Source organism: Panulirus ornatus, chromosome 46, assembly GCF_036320965.1.
Source record: "Panulirus ornatus isolate Po-2019 chromosome 46, ASM3632096v1, whole genome shotgun sequence".
NCBI classification, from domain to species: Eukaryota; Metazoa; Arthropoda; class Malacostraca; order Decapoda; family Palinuridae; genus Panulirus; species Panulirus ornatus.
The window spans coordinates 16,582,892-16,590,102 of NC_092269.1; the positions used below are offsets into that span (position 1 = coordinate 16,582,892).

At 41.0% G+C, this 7,211-nt stretch overlaps 1 long non-coding RNA gene across 1 annotated transcript in view; it reads right to left on the reverse strand.

Moving 5' to 3' along the window:
• Window positions 1-7,211, reverse strand: part of LOC139763356 (uncharacterized) — a 46,649-nt gene continuing 39,438 nt past the window's right edge. The window contains exons 3-4 of the long non-coding RNA XR_011716102.1: window positions 401-530; window positions 1-247 (exon numbers count right to left, since the gene is read on the reverse strand). This is a non-coding gene — a long non-coding RNA (uncharacterized lncRNA). The remainder of the gene's footprint in view (window positions 248-400; window positions 531-7,211) is intronic.

The window sequence follows — 7,211 nt, forward strand, 5'->3', positions numbered from 1 at the left end:
ATCTATATGATATAGGGAGCGTTTGGTAGTAAACAGTAACTCTGAGGAGGATTCATCCAAGTCGGTCTTCGAAAGCAGGACACACCACTGAGGCTTTAACATAAGCTGAGGATCAGAAAGCACAAAGACAGGAGTGTCAGGTTCTACGTGATCTGCTCCGATGTCGTTGAATGTTGAGGCTTAGAACCTCAAAACACAGCAGACAGAGGCTGATCGTGAGTCCAACTATAAGAATCACAAACATCCCCTGAAATGTATGTGGAAAAGATGTACTACGTTATTGTCTACTGATTTAGCACATCACGAAAATGATTTCAGACCAACATAAATGTAAATGCAATCACGGAAAAATCAAGATACACCTTGGAAACAGTTTTGGAAAACTTGATGCTGCTGTTACCCAAACGTCACTGATGGAGAGAGAAGATTGGACGGCGATCTTGGTCGACGCGTGATAGCATACGGAGGAGTTTGGTTCGTCGGCCTTCATCCACTGCATGAACAACCCGGCCTCTGTCACCAACATGATCCTGCCGACCGAAATCCATCATCAAGATGCTCAAATAGATTCATAAATAAATACGAAATCCTTTACAGTTAAGGCAGCTGAAGCAAATTTTCTGATTAAAAAATGTCTCATCCAATCATAACAGTCAATACAATCATCTTCAAATCTTCCAACGACACAAGTACAACATGGGACGCACACAGTGAACACGGAACACCTCCAACCTCAACTGATGTGCTCAAAACTCTTCACAAATGAGTCATGTTCAAGATGAAAATACTACCATTTTATATATATATATATATATATATATATATATATATATATATATATATATATATATATATATATATATATATATATATATATATATATTTTTTTTTTTTATACTTTGTCGCTGTCTCCCGCGTTTGCGAGGTAGCGCAAGGAAACAGACGAAAGAAATGGCCCAACCCCCCCCCCATACACATGTATATACATACGTCCACACACGCAAATATACATACCTACACAGCTTTCCATGGCTTACCCCAGACGCTTTACATGCCTTGATTCAAACCACTGATAGCACGTCAACCCCGGTATACCACATCGCTCCAATTCACTCTATTCCTTGCCCTCCTTTCACCCTCCTGCATGTTCAGGCCCCGATCACACAAAATCTTTTTCACTCCATCTTTCCACCTCCAATTTGGTCTCCCTCTTCTCCTCGTTCCCTCCACCTCCGACACATATATCCTCTTGGTCAATCTTTCCTCACTCATTCTCTCCATGTGCCCAAACCACTTCAAAACACCCTCTTCTGCTCTCTCAACCACACTCTTTTTATTTCCACACATCTCTCTTACCCTTACGTTACTCACTCGATCAAACCACCTCACACCACACATTGTCCTCAAACATCTCATTTCCAGCACATCCATCCTCCTGCGCACAACTCTATCCATAGCCCACGCCTCGCAACCATACAACATTGTTGGAACCACTATTCCTTCAAACATACCCATTTTTGCTTTCCGAGAAAATGTTCTCGACTTCCACACATTCTTCAAGGCCCCCAGAATTTTCGCCCAGTCCCCCACCCTATGATCCACTTCCGCTTCCATGGTTCCATCCGCTGCCAGATCCACTCCCAGATATCTAAAACACTTCACTTCCTCCAGTTTTTCTCCATTCAAACTCACCTCCCAATTGACTTGACCCTCAACCCTACTGTACCTAATAACCTTGCTCTTATTCACATTTACTCTTAACTTTCTTCTTCCACACACTTTACGAAACTCAGTCACCAGCTTCTGCAGTTTCTCACATGAATCAGCCACCAGCGCTGTATCATCAGCGAACAACAACTGACTCACTTCCCAAGCTCTTTCATCCCCAACAGACTTCATACTTGCCCCTCTTTCCAAAACTCTTGCATTTACCTCCCAAACAACCCCATCCATAAACAAATTAAACAACCATGGAGACATCACACACCCCTGCCGCAAACCTACATTCACTGAGAACCAATCACTTTCCTCTCTTCCTACACGTACACATGCCTTACATCCTCGATAAAAACTTTTCACTGCTTCTAACAACTTTCCTCCCACACCATATATTCTTAATACCTTCCACAGAGCATCTCTATCAACTCTATCATATGCCTTCTCCAGATCCATAAATGGTACATACAAATCCATTTGCTTTTCTAAGTATTTCTCACATACATTCTTCAAAGCAAACACCTGATCCACACATCCTCTACCACTTCTGAAACCACACTGCTCTTCCCCAATCTGATGCTCTGTACATGCCTTCACCCTCTCAATCAATTCCCTCCCATATAATCTACCAGGAATACTCAACAAACTTATACCTCTGTAATTTGAGCACTCACTCTTATCCCCTTTGCCTTTGTACAATGGCACTATGCACGCATTCCGCCAATCCTCAGGCACCTCACCATGAGTCATACATACATTAAATAACCTTACCAACCAGTCAACAATACAGTCACCCCCTTTTTTACTAAATTCCACTGCAATACCATCCAAACCTGCTGCCTTGCCGGCTTTCATCTTCCGCAAAGCTTTCACTACCTCTTCTCTGTTTACCAAATCATTTTCCCTAACCCTCTCACTTTGCACACCACCTCGACCAAAACACCCTATATCTGCCACTCTATCATCAAACACATTCAACAAACCTTCAAAATACTCACTCAATATCCTTCTCAAATCACCACTACTTGTTATCACCTCCCCATTTGCGCCCTTCACTGAAGTTCCCATTTGCTCCCTTGTCTTACGCACTTTATTTACCTCCTTCCAGAACATCTTTTTATTCTCCCTAAAATTTAATGATACTCTCTCACCCCAACTCTCATTTGCCCTTTTTTTCACCTCTTGCACCTTTCTCTTGACCTCCTGTCTCTTTCTTTTATACATCTCCCACTCAATTGCATTTTTTCCCTGCAAAAATCGTCCAAATGCCTCTCTCTTCTCTTTCACTAATACTCTTACTTCTTCATCCCACCACACACTACCCTTTCTAATCAACCCACCTCCCACTCTTCTCATGCCACAAGCATCTTTTGCGCAATCCATCACTGATTCCCTAAATACATCCCATTCCTCCCCCACTCCCCTTACTTCCATTGTTCTCACCTTTTTCCATTCTGTACTCAGTCTCTCTTGGTACTTCCTCACACAAGTCTCCTTCCCAAGCTCACTTACTCTCACCACCCTCTTCACCCCAACATTCACTCTTCTTTTCTGAAAACCCATACAAATCTTCACCTTAGCCTCCACAAGATAATGATCAGACATCCCTCCAGTTGCACCTCTCAGCACATTAACATCCAAAAGTCTCTCTTTCGCACGCCTATCAATTAACACGTAATCCAATAACGCTCTCTGGCCATCTCTCCTACTTACATATTATCATGAGAGGCAAGTGTTTTGGGAGCAGCTGAATGAGTGTGTTAGTGGTTTTGATGCACGAGACCGGGTTATAGTGATGGGTGATTTGAATGCAAAGGTGAGTAATGTGGCAGTTGAGGGAATAATTGGTATACATGGGGTGTTCAGTGTTGTAAATGGAAATGGTGAAGAGCTTGTAGATTTATGTGCTGAAAAAGGACTGATGATTGGGAATACCTGGTTTAAAAAGCGATATATATATATATATATATATATATATATATATATATATATATATATATATATATATATATATATATATATATATATATATATATATATATATATATATATATATATATATATATAACTATACGTATGTCAGTAAGACAGATGGCGACAGAGAGTTATTGGATTATATGTTAATTGATTGGCGAACGAAAGAGAGACTTTTGGATGTTGATGTGCTGAGAGTTGCAACTGGAGGGATGTCTGATCATTATCTTGTGGAAGAGAAGGTGAATATATGTAGAGGTTTTCAGAAAAGAAGAGAGAATGTTTCGGTGAAGAGAGTGGTGAGAGTAAGTGAGCTTGGGAAGGAGACTTGTGTGAGGAAGTACCAGGAGAGACTGAGTACAGAATGGAAAAAGGTGAGAACAATGGAAGTAAGGGGAGTGGGGGAGGAATGGGATGTATTTAGGGAATCAGTGATGGATTGCGCAAAAGATGCTTGTGGCATGAGAAGAGTGGGAGGTGGGTTGATTAGAAAGGGTAGTGAGTGGTGGGATGAAGAAGTAAGAGTATTAGTGAAAGAGAAGAGAGAGGCATTTGGACGATTTTTGCAGGGAAAAAATGCAAGTGAGTGGGAGATGTATAAAAGAAAGAGACAGGAGGTCAAGAGAAAGGTGCAAGAGGTGAAAAAAAGGGCAAATGAGAGTTGGGGTGAGAGAGTATCATTAAATTTTAGGGAGAATAAAAAGATGTTCTGGAAGGAGGTAAATAAAGTGCGTAAGAAAAGGGAGCAAATGGGAACTTCAGTGAAGGGCGCAAATGGGGAGGTGATAACAAGTAGTGGTGATGTGAGAAGGATATTGAGTGAGTATTTTGAAGGTTTGTTGAATGTGTTTGATGATAGAGTGGCAGATGTAGGGTGTTTTGGTGGAGGTGGTGTGCAAAGTGAGAGGGTTAGGGAAAATGATTTGGTAAACAGGGAAGAGGTAGTGAAAGCTTTGCGGAAGATGAAAGCCGGCAAGGCAGCAGGTTTGGATGGTATTGCAGTGGAATTTATTAAAAACGGGTTGACTGTATTCTTGACTGGTTGGTAAGGTTATTTAATGTATGTATGACTCATGGTGAGGTGCCTGAGGATTGGCGGAATGCGTGCATAGTGCCATTGTACAAAGGCAAAGGGGATAAGAGTGATTGCTCAAATTACAGAGGTATAAGTTTGTTGAGTATTCCTGGTAAATTATATGGGAGGGTATTGATTGAGAGGGTGAAGGCATGTACACAGCATCAGATTGGGGAAGAGCAGTGTGGTTTCAGAAGTGGTAGAGGATGTGTGGATCAGGTGTTTGCTTTGAAGAATGTATGTGAGAAATACTTAGAAAAGCAAATGGATTTATATGTAGCATTCATGGATCTGGAGAAGGCATATGATAGAGTTGATAGAGATGCTCTGTGGAAGGTATTAAGAATATATGGTGTTGGAGGAAAGTTGTTAGAAGCAGTGAAAAGTTTTATCGAGGATGTAAGGCATGTGTACGGGTAGGAAGAGAGGAAAGTGATTGGTTCTCAGTGAATGTAGGTTTGCGGCAGGGGTGTGTGATGTCTCCATGGTTGTTTAATTTGTTTATGGATGTGGTTGTTAGGGAGTTAAATGCAAGAGTTTTGGAAAGAGGGGCAAGTATGAAGTCTGTTGGGGATGAGAGAGCTTGGGAAGTGAGTCAGTTGTTGTTCGCTGATGATACAGCGCTGGTGGCTGATTCATGTGAGAAACTGCAGAAGCTGGTGACTGAGTTTGGTAAAGTGTGTGGAAGAAGAAAGTTAAGAGTAAATGTGAAAAAGAGCAAGGTTATTAGGTACAGTAGGGTTGAGGGTCAAGTCAATTGGGAGGTGAGTTTGAATGGAGAAAAACTGGAGGAAGTGAAGTGTTTTAGATATCTGGGAGTGGATCTGGCAGCGGATGGAACCATGGAAGCGGAAGTGGATCATAGGGTGGGGGAGGTTGCGAAAATTCTTGGGGCCTTGAAGAATGTGTGGAAGTCGAGAACATTATCTCGGAAAGCAAAATTGGTTATGTTTGAAGGAATAGTGGTTCCAACAATGTTGTATGGTTGCGAGGCGTGGGCTATGGATAGAGTTGTGCGCAGGAGGATGGATGTGCTGGAAATGAGATGTTTGAGGACAATGTTTGGTGTGAGGTGGTTTGATCGAGTGAGTAACGTAAGGGTAAGAGAGATGTGTGGAAATGAAAAGAGCGTGGTTGAGAGAGCAGAAGAGGGTGTTTTGAAGTGGTTTGGGCACATGGAGAGAATGAGTGAGGAAAGATTGACCAAGAGGATATATGTGTCGGAGGTGGAGGGAACGAGGAGAAGAGGGAGACCAAATTGGAGGTGGAAAGATGGAGTGAAAAAGATTTTGTGTTATCGGGGCCTGAACATGCAGGAGGGTGAAAGGAGGGCAAGGAATAAAGTGAATTTGAGTGATGTGGTATACCGGGGTTGACGTGCTGTCAGTGGATTGAATCAAGGCATGTAAAGCGTCTGGGGTAAACCATGGAAAGCTGTGTAGGTGTGTGGACGTATGTATATACATGTGTATGGGGGGGGGGGGGGCGGTTGGGCCATTTCTTTCGTCTGTTTCCTTGCGCTACCTCGCAAACGCGGGAGACAGCGACAAAGTATAATAAATAAAATAAATATATATATATATATATATATATATATATATATATATATATATATATATATATATATATATATATATATATGTATATATATATATATATATATATATATATATATATATTTATAAATGTATATATATAAATATATATATATATATATATATATATATATATATATATATATATATATATATATATATATATATATATATATATATATATATATATATATATTTAATTTATCTATTTCTTTTGCTTTGTCGCTGTCTCCCGCGTTAGCTAGGTAGCGCAAGGAAACAGTCGAAAGAATAGCCCAAGCCACCCTGATACACATGTATATACACACACGTTTACACATGCAAATATACATACTTATACATCTCAACGTATACATATATATATACACACACAGACATATACATATATACATATGTACATAATTCATACTGTCTGCCTTTATTCATTCCCATCGCCACCTCGCCACACATGAAATAACAACCCCCTCCCTCCGCATGTGCGCGAGGTAGCGCTAGGAAAAGACAACAAAGGCCACATTCCTTCACTCTCAGTCTCTAGCTGTCATGTAATAATGCACCGAAACCACAGCTCCCTTTCCAAATCCAGGCCCCACAGAACTTTCCGTGGTTTACCCCAGACGCTTCACATGCCCTGGTTCAATCCACTGACAACATGTTGACCCCAGTATACCACATCGTTCCAATTCACTCTTATATTTATTTATTTTGCTTTTTCGCTGTCTCCCGCGTTTGCGAAGTAGCGTAAGGAAACAGAAGAAAGAATGGCCCATCCCGCCCACATACACATGTATATACATACACGTCCACACACGCAAATATACATACCTATACATGTCAATGTACACATATAT